Here is a 21430-nt window from a genome sequence, read left to right on the forward strand (position 1 = left end):
CCAGCATTAGCACACCTTCACAACAAGCAGAAAGACCAGGGGAGAGTGGAATGGCTGGAACGCCAGCCATGGCCATCCTTTACAGTTCAAGCTAGAAGGGAGGGGCATGCTGTGAAGATGCTTAGAATCCCGCACTGTCACTTGAATCAGAAGACTACAATCCAAAATGCAAAAAAGTCATTTGTGACAAGAAATCAACAGCCTCCTACATCCAATTCTGGAGAAATCTAGAAATAATGCTCACATTTAGGAAAAACAGTATTTTTTCATTTAAAAATTTTATTGCACTTTTATTTATTTTGTGTGTATGCATGTGTGGGCCCATGTGGCACAGTATCCATGTGGAAATCAGAAGTAGAGGGAAGCTTCCACATACAGAAAAGAAAAATTAAGAACATTCTAGGATACTCGGGATGCAAGAGGCAATCCTCGAGTTGTTTAGTTTGTTCTTAGGCAGGATCTTACTATGCAGCTATCCATGGTCTGGAAATCACTTTGTAAACTGCTTACCTCTGCCTCCCAAGTGCTGGAAATGGACACGACTGTCCACATCCCTAATTACTACTCCAATGTTGTTTATGACCTACCTCTTCAAACCAGCTTTCCTGTTATCTATTGGATAGAGAAAATGGCATACCTTGGGTGCTGTGAGGATCAGACCAGTCCTATTAAATTGTCAGGCACAGGACTGGGGGACACAGCATCAGATGTATGCTTTAGCATACAGGAGCTATGAGTGCAATTCCAGGACCTTAAAAAGATAAAATAAATGCCAGACTCCATGAAGCAAGCCTGAGAGATAGAGACAGGTTTGAGATCATCCTCCACTACGAAGAAAGTCTGAGCAAGTCCGTGCTACAAATAATTTTCAAGCAGGCCTTCCTACCTCACACTCCGTCAGGCTATTAAACTTGACAGGCTAGAGACAGGAGAGATGGGGGCGGGGGGGGGGGGAGTTTAGTTCCGTTTTGTGGGTTGTTTTTGGTTTTGTTGTTGTTGTTTATTATATAGCTGCAGAAGCCAAAAAGGTTGGGTCCCCTGGAATTGGAATTACAGATGGTTGTGAGCCCCCATGTGGGTACTAGGAATCAAATCTAGGTCCTCTGGAAGAGGTGCCAGTGCTATTAACTGCTCAGTCATCTACCTAGCTCTATGTGGCGTGTGTGTGATCAAACTTTCTTTTATGTAAGTATCTTTCTTATATGTATGTCTGTGCATCACATGCATGCCTGGTGCCTGTGGAAGTCAAAGGGGATGTTGTATCCCCTGGAACTGGAATTTCAGACAGTTGTCAACTGCTGTGTGATTGCAACAAGTTGAACCAGACCTCTGCAAGACTAGCAAGTGCTCTTAACCACTCAGCCATCTTTCCAGTTCCAAGAGGATTGTGGGTTTCTTAATATAAGATTTTCTTGCCGGGTAGTGGTGGCACCCGCCTTTAATCCCAGCACTAGGGAGGCAGAGCCAGGTGGATCTCTGTGAGTTCGAGGCCAGCCTTGTCTACAGGGCTAGATCCAGGACAGTCATCAAAACAACACAGAGAAACCCTTACAAAGATTTTTCCTTACATGTATGAGTATTTTGCCTGTATTTATGTGTGTACCATGTATACAGTGCCCAGAGTGTCATCACATATGCTGGACCTAGAGTTACAAAGGTTGCTAGCCTTCTGACATGAGTCCTAAAAACTGACCCCAAGTCCTCTGCCATAGTAGTAAATGTTCTTAACCACTGAGCCATCTCTCCAGCCCTGGAAAAAAAGGTTTTAAAAATGCTTTCTAACTGAGCAGTGGTGGCTCATGCCTTTAATCCTAGACTCAGGAGGCAGAGACAGGCGGATCTCTGTGAATTCAAGGCCAACCTGATCTGCAGAAAGAGTTACAGGACACCCAGGGCTACACAGAGAAAGCCTGTCTCTAAAGAACCAAAACCAAAACTAAAAAGAAAGGTTTCTAGGGGCCTTTGGGGTAACTCATTGAGTAAAACCCTTGATGGCTAATCTAAACGGTTCTGTGAGATCCTGAGATCTGCACAAAAAGAGAACTGAGACTATAAAAGCTGTCCTGACCTCTACAAGGTGCCATAGCACACACAGCCTACCCCAACCCACGCAAGTCCCACACACAGTAATAAATAAAATAAGGCTGCACCCTGACACAAGAGGGTTGCCCCAAGTTTGAGGTAACCTGAGGAACACAGTGAAACACTGTTTTCAAAACAACAAAAAATGCATTCTCTGAGGACCCAAGAATTCCTTCCATAATTGAACGAGTTGAGTTTACTCATTCTGGGGTTGGGGATTTAGCTCAGTGGTAGAGCGATTGCCTAGCAAGCGCAAGGCCCTGGGTTCAATCCTCAGCTCCACATACAAAAAAATAAAAAAAAAGAGTTTACTCATTCCATATTACTAAGAACAGGCTGGTTGGATCAGTGGAACTTTCCAGAGTCAGTAGGAGAGACTACTAAGGGAACATCTTACCCTCAGTCCCTCCTCCTCCTTCCCCATCACTGCGGAATGAGGGCCTCCAGCCTGACACAGGCAGTGTCCTGAACTCCTCTTTGTGTTTTTCTTTTTTAGTGACAAGGTCTTATTCTGTAGCCAGACTCCTGCCTCAGCTTCTCAAGTGGCCAAGATTAGACACCCAGAACTATTTCATTTTCTGGTCACCATTCTGCAGGCCCCACATCAAGGTTTCTCCATTTCCAAGGGGTACCCAATTAAGGACCCCTCCCCTCATTTTGGTTAAAAAATTTTTTTTAAGATGGGATCTTATGTAGTTGAGGATGACCTTGAACACGATCTTCCTGCTGCCTCTACCTCCTGAGGGCATGAGGTATACATGAACACACACACACACAAACACGTATATACATCCCACATATACACAAGCAGGGAGGGCATGGTGGTATATACCTATAACCCCAGCACTTGGAAACTTGGGAGATTGAGTTCAAGGCCAGCTTTGAGTACACAGGGACAGTGAGTGTCTGGGAGCCGGGCTGGGCTATCTGAGAACAAAGAACTGAACTCAGGGAGTCTGACTCCACATAACTACACTGCCAAGTCAAAAGGGGTCTCTAAAGATGGGAGCTGGAAAGGAGGGAAGCAGGGAAGTCTAGCTTAGCAGTTATGAGCCAGAACTCTGCAGAACTGGCCTAGGTTGGGATCACACAATGTTGAGTAAGTCATTTCGCCCCTGAGCCCAGGCTCCTCCCCTTTCACACAGGTTTCCAAGAGCCTGACTCACAATAAGCAGTCAAGGCTATTGATCCTGCAGCCCTAAACCCTGCTAATCCAGACCGGTTGAAGTTCCAAATTCTAGAATCTCTGTGGAAAAGCCGCTTCCGATGCTCCCCGGTCCAGTAGGCCTCAGCACAGCCATCAGTTCTGTATGCTCCCCCAGACATCTGACCTGCTCAATCACAACTCAATATTGGTTTCAGCTGATGGTAAGGAACTCTTTTTTTTTTTTTTTTTTTTTTTTTTTAAGATTTATTTATTTATTATGTATACAGTATTCTGTCTGCATATGTTCCTGCAGGCCAGAAGAGGGCACCAAATCTCATTACAAGTGGTTATGAGCCACCATGTGGTTGCTGGGAATTGAACTCAGGACCTCTGGAAGAGCAGTTGGTGCTCTTAACCACTGAACCATCTCTCCAGCCAGAGACAGGGTTTCTTTTATGTAACAGCCCTGGCTGTCCTAGAACTTGCTCCGTAGACCAAGCTGGCCTCAACTCTCAGAGATCCATTTGCCTCTGCCTCCCGAGTGCTGAGATTAAAGGTGTGGGTCACCATTTGGCTTGGTAAGGAACTCTTGATGAGCACCTTAGCATCTAACAGGCAGTGACCTTATATGACATACACATGCTATGGGGTGACCTCAGCTTCCTCACTAGGAAAGCAGAATAAGGTCAGTACCATGGTGTGGGACAGAGAAAAACCAATATTTTTCTTTAAAGCAGGTTGATTATAAATGCGATCTCTTTCTAAAGAAGAAAAGGGGATATGATATAGATATAATAGGATGAAAGGGTAGATTAAGGAAGGAACTTACTTCTAAAGAGCAACAACTTGTTTAAAATGTTTTACATTGGTATAGATTTTAGTCTATTAATACAAACTTAAAGTTAATTTTGTTATACTATGTATATATTTCTACTCGTGTTTAAGGTATTGTGTTTATATAGCTCATTTAAAATTGTAATGGATAATTAAAAATAGATTAATAATTAGTCATCTATGATAATCATACTTGTAGCCATGTTAGTTAAGTCTTCTAGATATACATAGACATATTTCAGATAGATAGGTAATCTTCAAATACTTCAAAGACCTACAGAATATGGCATTTAAAATACTTTTAAAATTTAGACTTTCTGGACAGTGAGACATGTCTGCTCCTGGCAGCACCGATTTACTTCAGAGAGGAGGATGGGCATTGAAGACACTTCATATGGAGTTTATCTTCACCTTGGCAAAAATAGCCATTTGGGCAAGAAACTGTTCTTGCCTGGACTGCTCGATCAACTGGACATGCAGGACCCATAGAAAGGTGACCACTGAACTTTGCTTGACAAAATGGTCCTTCAGGTTCCTGCTTCGCAGAGAAAACTGCCAGACATTCTACAGGACACTGAGAAAAGTGATTGAGAGACTCTAGCCCTGTGGGCTGAAGACAGATGCCCCAACTTTACAAAGGAATATTAGGTGACTGTCCAGGCTGCCAGCTGTCTCTGTTTGCCCTGCAAGACTCCCGAAAGTTGCTTGCATCCTTCTCCCGGTTCTCAGGTAATATTATATCCTTCTGAGGTCTTTGATGTGGTTGAAGACTAGATAGTTATAATTTTGCTCAGTTATGATACAAGATAAGTTAGATAAAAAACTTTAGACTCACCAATATAAGATAGGATATCTTCTTTAATAATGTAACTATAATTCTTGCTTGATAATTGTTTTGTTATATGTAATTTTACTATGTAAAAGTTAAAATCTTCCTTAAAAAAAAAAAAAAAAAGAAAAGGGGAAGTGCTATGGATATCGCTCTGTACAAATAAAATGCTGTTTGGCCAGTGGCTAGGCAGGAAGTATAGGCGGGACAAGAGAGAAGAGGATTCTGGGAAGTAGAAGGCTGGAGGGAGACACCGCCAGCCACCGCCATGAGAAGCAACATGTAAAGACACTGGTAAGCCACAAGCCATGTGGCAAAGTATAGACTAACAGAAATGGGTTAATTTAAGATAGAAGAAGTAGATAACAAGAAGCCTGCCACAGCCATACAGTTTCTAAACAATGTAAGTTTCTGTGTGCTTTCTTGGTTGGGTCTGAGCGACTGTGGGACTGGCGGGTAAGAGAGATTTGTCCTGACTGGGCCAGGCAGGAAAACTCTAACTACAGTACCATCCTATGGAGGATTAAAGGACTCCATGCTAGAATCCTGAAAAGAAAAACAAACTCTGCACAGAAACACATACAAACTACTATTAATACCCTATGGGGACACAGGGAGGATGGCAAAACCTAAAGAATAGAGCACCTGAAGAAAGACTGTTATTTTCTCCCTGGGGTCTGACAAAATCTTTAACTACTTTTCTCAGGCCCTCAGGACTTCAGCCTGCAAGCATCTCCATTGTCTAGAGACTATACAGACTAGAAGTCTTGAGTGAAGTTTGGTTTGGGTTTTTTGCTTTTTTTTTGGGGGGGGGGGATTGCTGTTTTGTTTTTTAGTTTTGGTTTGGTTGGTTTTTGTGGGTTGTCCCCCAGCCCCCCAAGACAGGGATCACCATGTGGCCCTGGCTGGCCTGGAACATGCTACACAGACCAGGCTGGCTTTGAACTCACAGAAATCTGCCTGCCTCTGGCCTCCCAAATACTGAGATTATAGGTGTGAGCCACCATGCTTGTAGTGAGTGTGAGGTAGATTCTTTTTTCTTCTCTCCCCCTATTTCCTTTTATTGAGATAAAGTTTCACTCTGTAGCCCAGGTTGGCTCCTCCTGTCTTAGACTCCTAAGTATTGGGATTATGGGCATGAGCCACCATAACCTGGCTACATGTGTGTTCTTTCTGAAAGTCGGAGGAAAACACAGCTAAACTGTTTTCCCCTGAAAAAGCAGCTCTTTTATTGCTCATAGAATGTTAAAAACACATTATTTAATAGGCAACTAATTTTCTCTCTTTTTTGGTTTTTCTAGACAGGGTTTCTCTGTGTAACAGCTCTGCCTGTCCTGGAACTAGCTCTGTAGACCAGGCTGGCCTCAAATTCACTGACTGCCTACCTCTGCTTCCTGTGTGCTGGAATTAAAGACATGCAATACCACCACTCAGTGACAACTAATTCTCTTATGCTTTAAATATTAACTTTTATTCCTGGCCTTCCTTATCTATTAATTCCAGGAAATAGCTAACATCTGTTCAGTTTTTGCTGCATGCCAAATCCCTGACAAATATCTCATTCCCAACAATGTAGAGAAACGGGCAGCAATGGTAGAACAAAGTCAAAACTAAGGAACTTAGCGATGGCACCCAGCACAGACAAGCTTCTTTTTGCAGTAAGCAGTGGCTAATTCAAAGGCTCACAGCTCGGACTGGAGAGGTGGCTCAGTGGTTAAGGGCACTGACTGCTCTTCCACAGGTTATGAGTTCAATTCCCAGCACCCACATGGCAGCTAACAACTGTCTGTAACTACAAGATCTGACACCCTCACACAGACATGCATGCAGAACACCAATGCACATAAAATAAAAATAAATTATTTTTAAAAAAAGACTCAAAAAATAAAAATAATTTTTAAAAAACCTCATAGCTAATCAAAGTGCTGAGAGCCAGTGAAAAGTGTTCAGCCTTAAATAGGTCATCTAGCCGGGCAGTGGTGGTGCTCGCCTTTAATCCCAGCACTCAGGAGGCAGAGGCAGGCAGATCTCTGTGAGTTCAAGGCCAGCCTGGGCTACCAAGTGAGTTCCATGAAAGGCACAAAGCTACACAGAGAAACCCTGTCTCAAAAAACAAAAAATAAAAAACAAAAAACCAGGTATCTATAGCAATCTCCCCTCCCCCTAAGGTGGTATCTTGGAAGATGGGGTGGAAAGAATAAGAATGAGAGGCTGGGGAGGTTGCTAGGAACTGCTCTGCCCTGGAGAGGAAGCAGGTGTTGCACACATGAAGCCACAGGGTTACTCACAGTAGAGCTGTACTAGATCAAGGCAGCCTCACCCTTAGCTGAGGAGCTGTGGCGACTGGGAGAGGGACAGTCACTTTTCTTTAAGTGTGTGCCGTGCTACAGTGGACGGTCCCATGTCCATGCAGATATGGATGGACTAACTGTGTGTTATTTGAAAGGGGGTGGGGGGCATGGTGGACATGATCAAAATACACTGTATACAAGTATAATCCTGTCAATATTATATGCACATACATGCATACATTTACTTATGGCCTTTGAGCAGGGTGTGGTGACAGACAACTATGACACAGCTACCCTAGAATCAGGAGCAGCACAGCTACAAGGCTGCAAGGCTACAAGGCTGCAATGCCTGGGCCACATACGATACTCTCTCTGAAAATATCATGGCTTGGGGGCTGGAGAGACGACTCAGCAGTTAAAGGCACCGGCTGCTTGTCCAGAGGACTCAGGTTCAATTCAGAGACTCACATGGCAAAAGGAAAGGATGCTATCTGACCCTCCATGCCCAAGCTATGTCATGAGTGCCCTTCTACATACACAAATATGCAGTAATTCAAAAATTAAAACTTAAAAAGGCTTAATGGCAGATAGTGGCAATACATGCCTATGATCTAAGCACTTAGGAGGTAGAGGCAGAAGGATTAGCAGTTCATGGTAATTCCTCAGCTACAGAGCAAATTTGAGGCTAGCTACATGAGATCCTGTCTCAAAAAAAAAATCAAACCCCTCAAAAATGGTCTTTAGAATCCTGGCAATACAATCATAAGGGACTGCTATGTTTTCTTTTCTGAAAAGGTCAGGCACATTAGCACGTCTGTAACCCCAGCACCTAGTAGAGGTGGCAAGATTTAAGTGCACGAGTTTCTATGACAGACTTCCACAACCTAGGTATTTCAATTGTCTGTGCTCCTACAGAAGCAAGAAAGGTAAGTCAATCCACCCCGCTGAAGACACATACACACCCCACTCTCTTTTTAAGACAGTCTCACTATGCAGCCCTGGCTGGCCTGGAATTCCCAATGGAGACCAGACATGCCTCCAATTCAGAGATTCTCCTGCCACCAGAGAGTTAGTATAAAGGTATAGTGGAACTACTGACTAGACCTTTTGTATATGGGAAAAAGACCTCAAAATCACAGGCTTCTACTAGGAAAAACATCCAAATGCACTCCCCTAGGACACCTAGGAGTTGAACTCCTAGGATTATGTTCCTCCAGGGAATAAAGGCCTCACTTTAAACCCTCCCCTCCCGAAACAACACCTCTGAGTCCTTTCCCAAAGACCGATGACTCAAGCATCACCTCCATTCCCCACAACCATCCTATTTACACCCGGTGACTAATACCAGACTCTTAAGTTTTTACAAGGTTTCTGAAAGCTCATTAGTTCCATTTGGCCAAATAACCAAGGTCCAACTGGAGAGATCCTGGAAGAATCCAACAAAGTTATTAACGCTATTCCAAGTAAAGGTTTTGATTTTGATTAGGTTACCTCTCTGTTAGTCAAGAATCAAAGGGGCAGTTGCTGAGAAAGCAGCCCAAAGACAGCACCCCTCCTCTCTCTAAGCTTCTTCACCCCAATAACTGGCCTCAGGTTTGATTTTATTAATAAGACATTTTAAGATTCCTGCTACATCTGGTGCCCAACATTCGTGGTACCAATTCACGAAAAAGCATCTTGCCTGGGGCTTTGCGGGCCCCAGCTCAGACCCAAGCTACACTCAGCCAGTTGTGGTGGTACACTGGTTGGATTTACTGAAGAAGGCAGAGGCAGGAGGATCCTGAGTTTGGGGCCAACCTAAGAGAAGCTTCGGCCGGGGCCCGAGCCACAAACAGTGGTGGGACCATGGAGGCAGCTGCTGCTGCTGTTCAAATTGCTGGCTTCTTCTCATCGTGTTGGTGACTGCAGTGATGCTGCTACCTGGGACAAAGGATACTACTGCTTGTTCAGAGAATTGCCAGGACCATCGTGTTACAAGAAAGCATCGGCAAAGGTCAGTTTGGAAAAGTTTGGCAAGACAAATGGTGGGGAGAAATTGCTGTGAAGATATTCTCTTCTAGGGAAGAACGTTCATGGTTCCAAGAAACAGACATTTATCAGACTGTGATTGCTCCAAACCACAGAGGAGGCAAAAAAAAAAAAAAAAAAAATCTGCAGGGAACCATGACCCAGGCTAACAGCGACTTTGAAATCTTCAAAAGGATGACAGAGCCCACAACAATGATTCCACATGGACTATGGTAAAGCCATTAAGCTGATTAACACCACGGGAAGATCGACTTTGGATTACAACTATTTAGGACAATTTCAAGATGGCTAGCTGAGATGATACAGATTCATAGACTACTCGAACAAGGACTTGAGACGAGCCCTGCACTTTCCCATTATGCAGAGACTGGACAAACGATAAAGCTAACTCTCTCAGGACTTGACAATTAACCCCAAAAATTTCTTTTCAGGATCCCCTAAAGATGTCTTCACCCCTAAAAAGCAGGAAGTAATTTTAAGAAAACAATGCCCATATTCCCAAGAGGTGGAGTGGGTAGTTTTTGGTTGTTCAATGACTAATGGATAATTGTCATTGTTTATGACAGTTGGTTACAAGTTGTTAATTGTTAATGGTCAGGGAAAAAGCTGAACAAGGAGATTAGATTGAGAGTTTTTGTTGAAAAAAAAAGAAAAAAAAAGAATATAGATATGAGATAGATCATTGAATCTACTGAGAAAAAAGATAAAGAAATAATAGGATAAATGGGTAATCATTAAATCTACTCTAAAAAGAAAAAGGGGAAGATATAAAAATGACAAAAGTTAGATTATTGAATCTATTATGAAAAGAAAAAAGAGAATATGGATATGAGAAGATAAAAAGGGAGATTATTTAATCTACTTTTAAAAAAAGAACTACTTGAGCCGGGCCGTGGTGGCGCACGCCTTTAATCCCAGCACTGGGGAGGCAGAGGCAGGCGGATCTCTGTGAGTTCGAGGCCAGCCTGGTCTACAGAGTGAGTTCCAGGAAAAGGCACAAAGCTACACAGAGAAAACCTGTCTCTCATTTGAATAAGGACTCTGAGGCTTCCAGTCTGAGGAAACAGGATCAGCTGAGGAACTGGCAAGGTAAGGTAGCTAGCTATGACTTGTTCTGCTTCTCTGATCTTCCAGCATTCACCCTAATACCTGGCTCCAGGTTTGTTTTTATTAATAAGACCTTCTAACAATTCATGCTACATCTATCAAAACTGAGTGGCTAAAAGACACACACATATCTGTAATCCCAGTACTCTGAAGGCTGAGGCAGGAGGACTACACAGGCTGAATTACACAACAAAACCCATCTCAAACAAATAAAGACAAAAGGCTGGGAGCTGGAGATAGCACTGAGGAGTACTAGCAGCCAGTGCTCTTTCCAGTGCTCTTCCAAAGGACCCCCTCGGACGCCGGTTCAATTCCCAGCACCCACATGACAACTAACAGCCTTCTGTGACTCCAGTTCCAGGGGAACCAATACTCTCTTCAGGCCTCCACAAGCACTGCATGCACATGGCACAGAGAAAAACTCATATAAATAAAATAAAAACCAAGTCAGACAGAGGTGTATGCCTTTAGTCCCAGCACTCAGGAGGCAGAGGCAGCAGGTAGATCTCTAAGGTCAAGGCCAGTTTGGTCTACACAGCAAGTTCCAGGACAGTCAGGGCTACAGACAGAAACCATGTCTCAAAAAAAAAAAAAAAAAACCCTAATAAAGGGGGGGTGCTGAACGTGGTGGCACAGGCCACACTACACTTGAAGGCAGAGACAGACAGGTAATCTGTGAGTTTAAGGTCAGTCTACACAGTAAATTCCAGGACAGCCAGCGCTTTATAGTGAGTCCTTGTCTCAGGGAAAAAAAAAAAAATTAAAAGATAAATAAAAAATAAACACAGGAATACAAGTAATTTTTAACTTAAAAAACATTTTAAGTGACAGAGTGCTTCCCAAAAATGAGATTATTCCAGGGTCCAAGCCCAGGACCACCAAATATTATCTATATAGTTATAGATATCTTCCCCATATTCCTAAGAAGTGAGGGCAATAAATCAGTGGGTCAAATGCACCTTTGAGTACTGATTTCCATACTCATCAGCAATGGTTATCAAGACATTCTCAAGGAATTCATTAGAAATCTAGGGGCTTTGTTAATGCTGCTGGGGATCCATCCAGGACCCCCCCCCCCAAGTGAGTGATCTATCACTGAGCTACATTCCCCACCCACCTGAGTCATGCTGTCCTGTCTCTTTTTGAAAGACTACATAGCCCTGGCTGGCCTAGAACCCAGCGAGCTCCAGAGAGCTGGGATCAAGGGTGCACACCACCAAGCCCCACTTGCGACTTCATTAACTTTTTGAAAGGATTTTTATTATTACGCACATGTGTGGATGTATCTGTGACTGCAGGAACCAATTCTGTGGTTATAATCTCTCCTTCACAGTGACATGGGTTTCAGGAATCACACTCAGGTTGTCAGCAAGCGCTCTTACTGAGCACTCTTACCAGCCTTTCTCGTCTTCTTTTGGAGGCAAAGTCTAGACATATAGACCAGGCTAGCCTCAAAGTCTATCAGGCACATCCAACCCGTAGTCCACAGGGCAGATGCATCCCAGGACAGCTGTGAATCTGGCCCAATACATTTGCAGATGACTATGTTATTGCAATGTCAAAAGGTTGAACTCAGGCTGGAGAGATGGCTCAGAGGTTAAGAGCACTGACTGTTCTTCCAGAGGTCCTGAGTTCAATTCCCAGCAACCACATGGTGGCTCACAGCCATCTGGCGCCCTCTTCTGTATACATAATAAATAAATCTTTAAAAAAAGAAAAAAAAAAAGGTTGAACTGGCTGCATCTCAAGCTCCCCACCTCACCCACTGTCAGAGCAATGGGAGTTCAGGTATGTGTCAGCTCTGAAATAGGGTTTGTTTGCTTAACTTTTGTTTCCAAAGATGATTTATTTATGTATTTTATGTATATGAATGTTCTATTTGCAAGAAGCCTGCATGACAGAAGAGGGCATCAGATCCCACATTAGATGGTTCTGAGCCACCATGGAGTTGCTGGGAATTGAACTCAGAACCTCTGGAAGGGCAGCCTCTTAACCTCTAAGCCATCTCTCCAGGCCCTCTGGGGTAGTTTTTGAATGGTATCTGCACTTAGTATATATTTTCAAAGTTTAGACGCACAGTTTGGGTTTGTTTGTTTCTTTTTTTTTTTCTTTTTTTTTTGGTTTTTCAAGACAGGGTTTCACTGTGTAGGTTTCACTGGCTTTCTGGATCTCACTCTGTAGACCAGGCTGTCCTCAAACTCACAGAGATCTGCATGCCTCTACCTCCCAAGTGCTGGAATTAAAGGCATGTACCACCACCCACTAGCTCCAGATCTTAAAGCAAAGCAAAACACTGTTTGTGTTGTTTGAAATAGTCTATGTAACCCAGGCAGACCTCACTATGCAGCCAAGGATGGCTTTGAACTAACTCTTGATTCGACTGTGTTCTACCTCCCCAGTACTGGAATTCTAAGCACAAACAAGCCACTCCATCTGGCTGCAAACTGCCTTTCACCTTCAGAATTTCATGCTATTTGCCCTGCTAATTAAAAGGAAGGGAAAAAAAAGCAGTGGGGTGGGAGTTGGAGAGGAAACCAGGCATGATGATACCTGCCTGTAATCCCAGCATTTAAGAGGCAAAGTTAGTCAGATTCTCACATCTCCAAGGCCAACCTGATCTACACAGGGAGATCCCATCTCAAGAAAAATTTAAAAATAAAAATCGAGAGTTCTGGGTTCAATGAGCTCTTATCTCAAAAAGTAAGATGGAGGGAGCTGGAGCTATGGCTCATTGGTTAATAGCACTGACTGATCTTCCTGAGGACCCAGGTTCAATCCCCGGCACCCACAGGGCAGTTCACAATTGTCTGTAACTCCAGTTCCAGAGGATCCAACACCCTCTTTCTGGCCTCAGAGGGCACTGCATGCACAAAACACATAGACATGAAGGTAAAACACACACAAAAAAAGGTGTAAATTAAGATCGAAAAATAACAAATACAAGAGGTGGGAAAAAGAAAAGAAAAAATTTAAGTAAATAAATTTGTTTTTAGTCCCAGCAGTCGGGAGGCAGAGGCAGATGGATCTCTGTGAGTTCGAGGCCAGCCTGGTCTACAAATCGAATTCCAGGACAGCTTCCAAAGCTACAGAGAAACCCTGTCTCAAAAAAAAAAAAAAAACAAAACAAAAAAAACAAAACAAAACAAAAAACCTCGACAGTCTCCCTTAGTAATGCAGACAGGCAGCTAACACTGAATGGAGAACTCAAGCAGACTACTTTGAGAACTTCAGGTAGTTCTGAATGAAATACAGCCCACAACTGACAAGAGCACATAGAGGCAGAAGAATGTTGACACGGGGCATGAAGACAAGCTGGCTGTTTGGCTAAAAAGGAAACAGTGCCAGCAAAAGTGACTTGGGACAAGGAACCACTGGCAGGTTGCCCACTGAAGCATGTGAGGGAAATCAGACCTGCTACTAGGTGCTCCTGCAGGCAGCTGGCTCTAAACAAGGTCCCTACAGATCCTGTGAGGGTGAACCTTGAAATCAGTAACTGCTCAGTGTTCGGCTGGGGAGAATGAGGCCTAGCCCTAAGAGCTCAATGTGATTTGCCTGAGGTCACTTTTGAGTGGAGGAGCTGGGACTAGTGCCAGATCCAGATCAAATCTGTCCCTGAAGATAATCTGACATGCGTGTGAGGAATGGAAGGCTTAGGGGAAGATCAGGGACACAAAACAGTCTCGTCATTCAGGTTCGTCCTGATCAGAGCCTGGACTAGGACCATATTGGAAAAGGGCCATGAAAACTAACAGGCAAACAGGTACAAATGATTTAAGAGATTCAGAGTGGAAAAACCCACTGAGAACTGGGCATAAGTAGCAGATGCTGAGAATTCCAGCACTTGGGAAGTAGACAGAAGGATCAGTTCAAAGCCAGTCTAGGCTATATAAGAGACACTAGCTTAAAAAATATAACACAAGGAAAGTATCACAAACTAAGAGCTCATCAAAGAATGTCACCAGCTCACCAGGACTGCCTTCTGGGGCATTTACAGATGAACCATCAGCTTCCATTCAGGGCCAAGCATGTAGCTCCAGCCTGGCCCTTCTCAGCTACATTTGAAGAACTAGAAAAACAAAGAAAACACTAGAAACTCCATGGCTTGATGTGGGGTATCCTGACTCCCTTCTCACTGTAACAAGAGAGGACTCAGAAACAAGCTGGCCACGGCAGTACTTATTAGAATGAGTCCATGTCAAATATTCTCCATCAGAGCTTGGGGTATGGGAGCTCAGTAGAAGAACACTTTTCAGCCAGGTATTGGTGGCCTTTAATCCCAGCACTCAGGAGGCAGGGGCAGGTGGATCTCTGTGAGTTCGAGGCCAGCCTGGTCTACAGAGTGAGATCCAGGACAGGCACCAAAACAACAGAGAAACCCTGTCTCAAGAAACAAAATGAAGAAGAAGAAAGAGGAGGAGGAGGAGGAGGAGGAGGAGGAGGAGGAGGAGGAGAAGAAGAAGAAGAAGAAGAAGAAGAAGAAGAAGAAGAAGAAGAAGAAGAAGACGACGACTTGTCCTGAATGTACAACACCCTGGTTCAAACCTCAGCACCCAAGGCCAAAAAAAAAGTTCACCTTAAAGCAACATATTCTTAAGCACTTAAATATAGCAATATACAGAGAAACCAATAAATTTTGTAGACAGTTTAAAAAGCTAAAGGTTAGCCAGGAACAGTAGCAACTATCTACAGTACCAGACCCTGAGGTAAGAAGACAGCCTTGGGCTACACATAGCAAGACTATCTCAAAAAGTGGGGGGAGGGTTTGAGGCTGGAGAGATGGCCCATGGATTAAGAGTACTGGCTTGGCGCTTGGCTGATCTTTCAGAGGACCCCAATTCAATTCCTAGCAGTCACAAAGCAAGTCACAACTGACTGTAACTTCAGATCCAGGGGATCCAACTCCCTTTTCTGACCTCTGTGGGCACTAGGCATGCTCATGGTGCAGATAAATACATGCAGGCAAACACATAAAATGGAATAACCTTTGCTTTTTTTTTTTTTTTTAACTAAAAAAAGGGAGGGGAAAAAGAAATTGGGCCAACGGAGTCGAGGTGGCACACTCCTTTAATCCCAGCACCGCAGAGGCAGGAGGATATCTGTGAGTTCAAGGCCAGTGTGGGGGTTGGGGACTTAGCTCAGTGGTAGAGCGCTTGCCTAGTAAACGCAAGGCCCTGGGTTCAGTCCTCAGCTCAAAAAAAAAAAAAAAAAAAAAAAGGCCAGTGTGATCTACAGAGCTCTCCAGGACCCTGTCTTGAAAAACCAAAAAGAAAATAAATAAAATAAAATAAAAAAAGGAATTGGGCACAGTGGTGTAAATCTGTAATCTCAGCAAAAGAAGTGTATGTTCAAGCCTAGCCTGGGCTACATAGATAATTCAAGAAAAGATCCTGTCTGAGAACAATGGACTTGTACAACTTTGAGATGTGTATGTGTCTGAACAAAGGGACAGTGGAAAACAATCCCCCAGCATTTGTTTAATCAGTTTTCTGTTTTCACTGAACACTCCAGCTATATATGGAAATCTGGCTACTCAATGTGTACTTACCTAATCTTAATACCACCCAAAAACTAGAATGGCATATACTCAGACCCCATCCCCCACCTACCAAATCACAGCAAGCATTTTAACAAAACAGGCAGGTCATTCGAATGCACATCCAGGATGAGAAGCAGGAATGTAGGGCCATCAAGGGTATACTTCCTGCACTATACAGATGGCGTAGCAACAGCCAAACAAAGAGTCAAACTACCTGTTCACTTAAGCAGATCATAGATTACTAGGTACTAGTCACAGCCCTCTTTTTTTTTTTTTAGAGAAATGTAGTACTGAACACTGGATTTATTTCCCTTCCTGAAATAACACAACTTAGTTCGAGGGCTTTAGTGAACAAAAAAATTTGAAGCAACTTAGCTGTCCCAAAACACAACAATGGTCAATTTTATTCAAGTTCTCACACTGAGTTCGAGGCACTTCCCCACAAGCCCCATTAATTTCTACAGGTTCCCGGGGGTGCCATTAAATCTCCCAGCATCCCTGGGAAGCAGGTGCCTGGCAAATATCCAGTTTCCAGAAGAGACTCAGGCCTTGGATCTTCAAATGCTGTGCTCCTGCCCTTCCTACTGGTATAGCTTCTCAGATCCAAACTCCCCCCCAGGCTGCCTTGAGCAGCTGCACATTCAAGTACTTCCCACAAGGAAGACAGGTCAGAGGAGCCATTACACCCTAAGCACTGGAAACTCCAGCTGTGGAGAAATTAATCAGGGCTTCAAGGCTAAAAAGCCCTATGCAAAAATCTGGAGCGGGAAAGAGAAATACTAGGGGTGAGGACCTACTGAGACAAGATGTCCCAGGTGTTTGCAGATTTTTAAAGTGGGGGTCAGGAGAAAAGACAGGCAAATACTAATCAAGAACATACAGTTTTTCTTTTCTTTCTTTCTATCCATTCTTTTTTTTTTTTTGAGGCAGAGTCACATACTGGGTTTTTGGGGGGGTTGTTTGTTTGTTTTGGGGTTTTTTGTTTTGTCTTGTTTTTTGTTTTTTCAAGACAGTTCTAGTTCTAGCTGTCCTGGAACTCACTCTGTAGACCAGGCTGGCCTCAAACTCATAGAGCTCCACCTGCCTCTGCCTCCTGAGTGCTGGGATTGAAGGCATGGACCACCACAGCCCGGCTGCACACTATTTTTCATGCTGAGGACCAAATCCTGACCCTCCACACACAGTAGGCAAATATTCCACCACTGAGCTACATCCCTCAGCCCACATGACTTCTTTTCTTTATACAAAGTTTATGGGTTAGAAGATATACATTACTAGAAAAAAATCTCTTGAAGCCCCCTCACCCAGAACAAAGATGTTAAAAAAGAAGCCAGGCAGTGGTGGCACACGCCTTTAATCCCAGCCCACAGGCAAGTGATCTCTTGTGAGTTTGAGGTCAGACTGGTCTACAGAGTCAGTTCCAGGACAGACAGGCCTACACAGAAAAACTGTCTTGAGAAAAAACAAAACAAAGACATGGGGTGTGTTGGGGGTCGGGGAGGAGTAGAATCTACCTAATCAGATCTGTTTGTTTGACATAGGGTCTTGCTATGTCTCCTCAGCTAGCCTGGAACTCATTACATGGACCAGGCAACCTTAAATTTGCAATAATCCTCCTGCCTTGTTGCTGTGATCAGACCCACAAAAACTATTGAAAGCTTCACCAGAAACTTAGAGGAAGTAATGCATCATGGAATTAAGAGTCCTAAGAATAACCAAACTTACAAGGGGTTCCTTTACATTTTGACTCCAGCATCAGGTCTGGCAGCCATGGTCTTATGGCCACCTCTGACAAAGAGGAAGAGAGAGGAGGATCGTTATCATCACGAGGTAAGCAGAACAGTGACAGCAGGACCAGAAACCAGGAAAACGCCTGGACAGTGAGCCAAAAGAGAATTCCTATTTGCAGAAAGATGAAGGACATATAAAAGTCATGTGAGCCACGCATGGTAGTTCTTGCCTGTAATCCCAGCACTTGTGAGGCTGAGGCAGGGGGAACTTCAAGGGTTCAAAGCCAACCTGGACTACCCACTAAGTTCCAGGATAACCTGGACTACTTCATGAGACAGGGCCTCACAACAATGAAAGCCATGGGCACAGAGGGGGTCCTGTCAGGGAAGAAAGGCTCGGGAGGGGTGACTAAAAGAACTGCCCTGGAGGGGTTGGAGATTTAGCTCAGTGGGTTCAATACTCAGCTTCAAAAAAAAAAAAAAAGAACTGCCCTGGGGGAAAAAAGGACACAGTGTTCTGCAGAAACTCAGTCAACAGAGGAAGACCAAAGAGACCCACTACAGAGCCCTGGAGAGCACAGGAAGGGGAATGTGGTTCTAAAGAGGAAAGGAAACTCAAGAATGAAACTATCTTGAACTACAGAAAAGCTCAAAGAAAGGCCGGGCGGTGGTGGCGCATGCCTGTAATCCCAGCACTCGGGAGGCAGAGGCAAGCGGATCTCTGTGAGTTCGAGGCCAGCCTGGGCTACACAGTGAGATCCAGGACAGGCTCCAAAACTACACAGAGAAACCCTGTCTTGAAAAACCAAGGGGGGGGGGGGGGGGGGGGGCGGAGATGGTGTAGTATAGGAAGGAGCACCTGTAATCTCAGCATGGGTGCCAAGGCAGGAGGATCACGAATTTAAGGCAAGACCTGGTCTCAAAACAGGATGACTGGCTAGGGCTTGACACTTGCAGCCAAGAATGACCACCTGAGTTTGATTCCTAGAACCCACAAAGTGGAAGCAGAGGAATCCTGCAAGTTGTCCTGTGATTGCCACATACATGTCACGGCACACACCAAATAAATAAACTTTTTTTTTCAGTTAGGGCCAGGCGGAAAAAGGGGTGGGTGGGGAGAGTGCTCAAGAACAATCCCATCTAAGAGTGGGAGGATCCAGGAGAAAGGTGTGCCCAGCACTTTCTGCACCCACACGGTGATATGTTTCCTGCTAAAAGAGGTGCATCTCAAACCTTGAAGAGACCCAGAAAGCAAACACACTCTTAGACAGGAAAGCAAGTCTCTCTCCCCCAAGAAACAAGTTAGCTTGGAGTACGCATGAAAATGCAAACGCAAGGATTTAAGGACAAGTCAGTGAATTCCCTTATGAGTGAAACTGGAAACTATGTGCCATAGCAGCTGGACTAGAACCTGAAAGGGATGCTCACCTCAGACTGCAGGACTTAAAAAAAAAAAAAAAAAAAAAAAAAAGAACTGGCCCTCAAATTCACTAACTTCTGAAAGTATACCAGATTTGGGGCCTGGAAAGAAGCATTCTTTTCCTGAGTTGTGGGATATAATAAAGTATCCCAAAACTTTGGTTACTGACCTGACTTCTGAGGGAACTATCTGCAGACTGAACCCCAAACTGGAATGGGAGAACTGTTAATTAGGTTGGAATATGGGAGTGTCCCCTCAGTATAGAGGAGCAAAGAAAAGCGAGTATGCCTTCAGTCTGTTCTCAGGGATGGTTAGAAACTGAGAGAAAATCCCCAGGACTAGAGTTTAAGCAAGGGGAGCGACGCCCAGATTTTCCAAACTATAGAGAAAAGGGACACTCCCATATACAGGGTCTTGAGGAAAGAGTGTGCTTCCCAGAGCAGGATAAGAAAGGCACTACACGAAAACGCGTTCCCGCGGCAGAGGCAGCAGTGCAGGCTGCGCCCCAATCTCACGGGCCAAGCTGGGGGTGCAGCTCCGGCACTCCTCCCCACCCCCACTGCCCCGTTCCGCGCCCCGGGCCCGCTCCTCGCAGCCCAGCCCCCTCGGGCCGCGCTGATTGGCCGTAGTGGCCGTCACTCCCGCAGGCAGCCGCAGTGATTGGGCGGCACTCGCACGCCCGCCACGCTCACAGCAGCGGTCCCCGGGCCTCCCTCCGGGGCTGGGTGATCGGGGGCCACACGGGGAGTGGGGCTGAGCTAGGGTCCCGCAGTAGCGGAGACGTCCGTCCCCGGTCCCGCCCGCACGGCGCGCGCGCGGCACGGGGCTGGCCCCCGCCACGGCCCCAACCAGCTGGCTTCGCGTCGCCGCGCCTCGCCACGAGCTCACCTCACGGCCCCGCTCCTGCTGCGCCGCTCCAGGACCAACCGACAGAAGGACTGTGCGCGCTGCGCACCACGTGACCCCGGGGACGCGCCCAGCGTATCCCCCGCCCCCTACACACACGCACCATCGCCACCACCGAGTGACGCAGCGGTCCGGCGGCCCCGCCCCGGGCCCCGCCCCGCCCGGTCACCGGGACGACAGCGCGAGCAGGCCACGCCCACCTCCCTGACGCGGGAACACCAAGTCCGCACTCACCCGTGACCGCTGAGGTCACCAGCAGCCAGGGCCTGGGTGCTGCCCATCTGCCGTCTTAATTGGCCTCCCTTAATGCTTCTGGAAGCCACCCACTTTCCTCCAGCCTCCTGTCACCGCTCTCCACGAAGATCGTGGTCTTTACAGCTCTTTACTTTCTCCCTTCCAATCCGTCCTTCACACGCGAGGGCTTTTCAAAACGCCCTGTTCCCTTCTCCAGGTGAAGAGCTAAGCCTTCAAGTTTGAGTGTCACCAGGCTTTCTCAGTCTCACATATCCAGCCTGCCCTGTGTGCTCTGACTCTTTCAAGTCCTCAACTGAGCCTTCTTACCTCTGTCTTTGCTCTCATCCCTGGAAAGGGATTCCTATGGCTGCTGGGGGGGGGGGGGGGGGGGGGGGGGGACGGGGGACGGGGGGGGGAACGGGGGGGGGGGGGGACGACTGTACTTTTTCTCTAGGGACCAAGGTCCAAGACGCAGCCACAACAAAAGAGAGGTTTTCCCAGTGGGACTCAGCAAGTGCCAACAAGAAGTGTTAAAATTGCCATTTGCAGGGGCGATCAAGACTTGATTTGACACTGGAAGCAACCAGACTTGCACTTCTTAAATTATATATAAGTCTAATCACATCACTTCACCATGCTACTTAACCCATCAGTCAATCTGTCCTTCTGTATCCTATGCCTTTGCTTATCTGACCACATTTTCTGTTTTTCTTTCTTGTTTGTTTGAAACAGTTCCAATGTGTAGTGGTGGCTAGTCTGAGACTCAATACATATAGTTGACAAGGATAGCCTTGAACTCACAGTGATCCACATCTCTCTGACCCTGGAGTGCATGTCCACATAAAAACACAGCTCTCAAGTCAAAGGAAGTAAGAGAAAGTTTTTGGAGCCAAAGTGTGACTGCTCATGCCCTGGAAAAACACAGATTTAAATTACCTACTTCATGGAAATAGCTTCATGGAGTTTTATAGGAACAGAACAAAGAAAGTTATAAACCAAGGCATTTTTAAAAATACATTAGCCGGTCAGTGGTGGTGCACACCTTTAATCCCAGCACTCAGGAGGCAGAGGCAGGCAGATCTCTGTGAGTTCGAGGCCAGCCTGGGCTACCAAGTGAGTTCCCAAAAAGGCGCAAAGCTACAAGGGAAAACCCCTGTCTCGAAAAAAACAAACAAACAAACAAAAAAAATTAGTAGAGGCCAGATGTGGTGGTTCCAACCATTTATCCCAGCACTAGGGAGGCTGGCCAAGTGAATCTCAGTGAATTCAAGGCCAGCTTGGTCTCC

At 45.3% G+C, this 21430-nt stretch overlaps 1 protein-coding gene across 2 annotated transcripts in view; it reads right to left on the reverse strand.

Moving 5' to 3' along the window:
• Phf20 (PHD finger protein 20) overlaps window positions 1-20041 on the reverse strand; it is a 107325-nt gene extending 87284 nt beyond the window's left edge. For both annotated transcript variants that reach the window (XM_036184828.1, XM_036184830.1), the window contains exon 1: window positions 19893-20041. The gene's annotated coding sequence lies outside the window, so the exon portion shown is untranslated. The remainder of the gene's footprint in view (window positions 1-19892) is intronic.
• Between the last annotated feature and the right edge of the window lie 1389 nt (window positions 20042-21430).

Source organism: Onychomys torridus, chromosome 4 (genome assembly GCF_903995425.1).
Source record: "Onychomys torridus chromosome 4, mOncTor1.1, whole genome shotgun sequence".
Classification (NCBI taxonomy): Eukaryota; Metazoa; Chordata; class Mammalia; order Rodentia; family Cricetidae; genus Onychomys; species Onychomys torridus.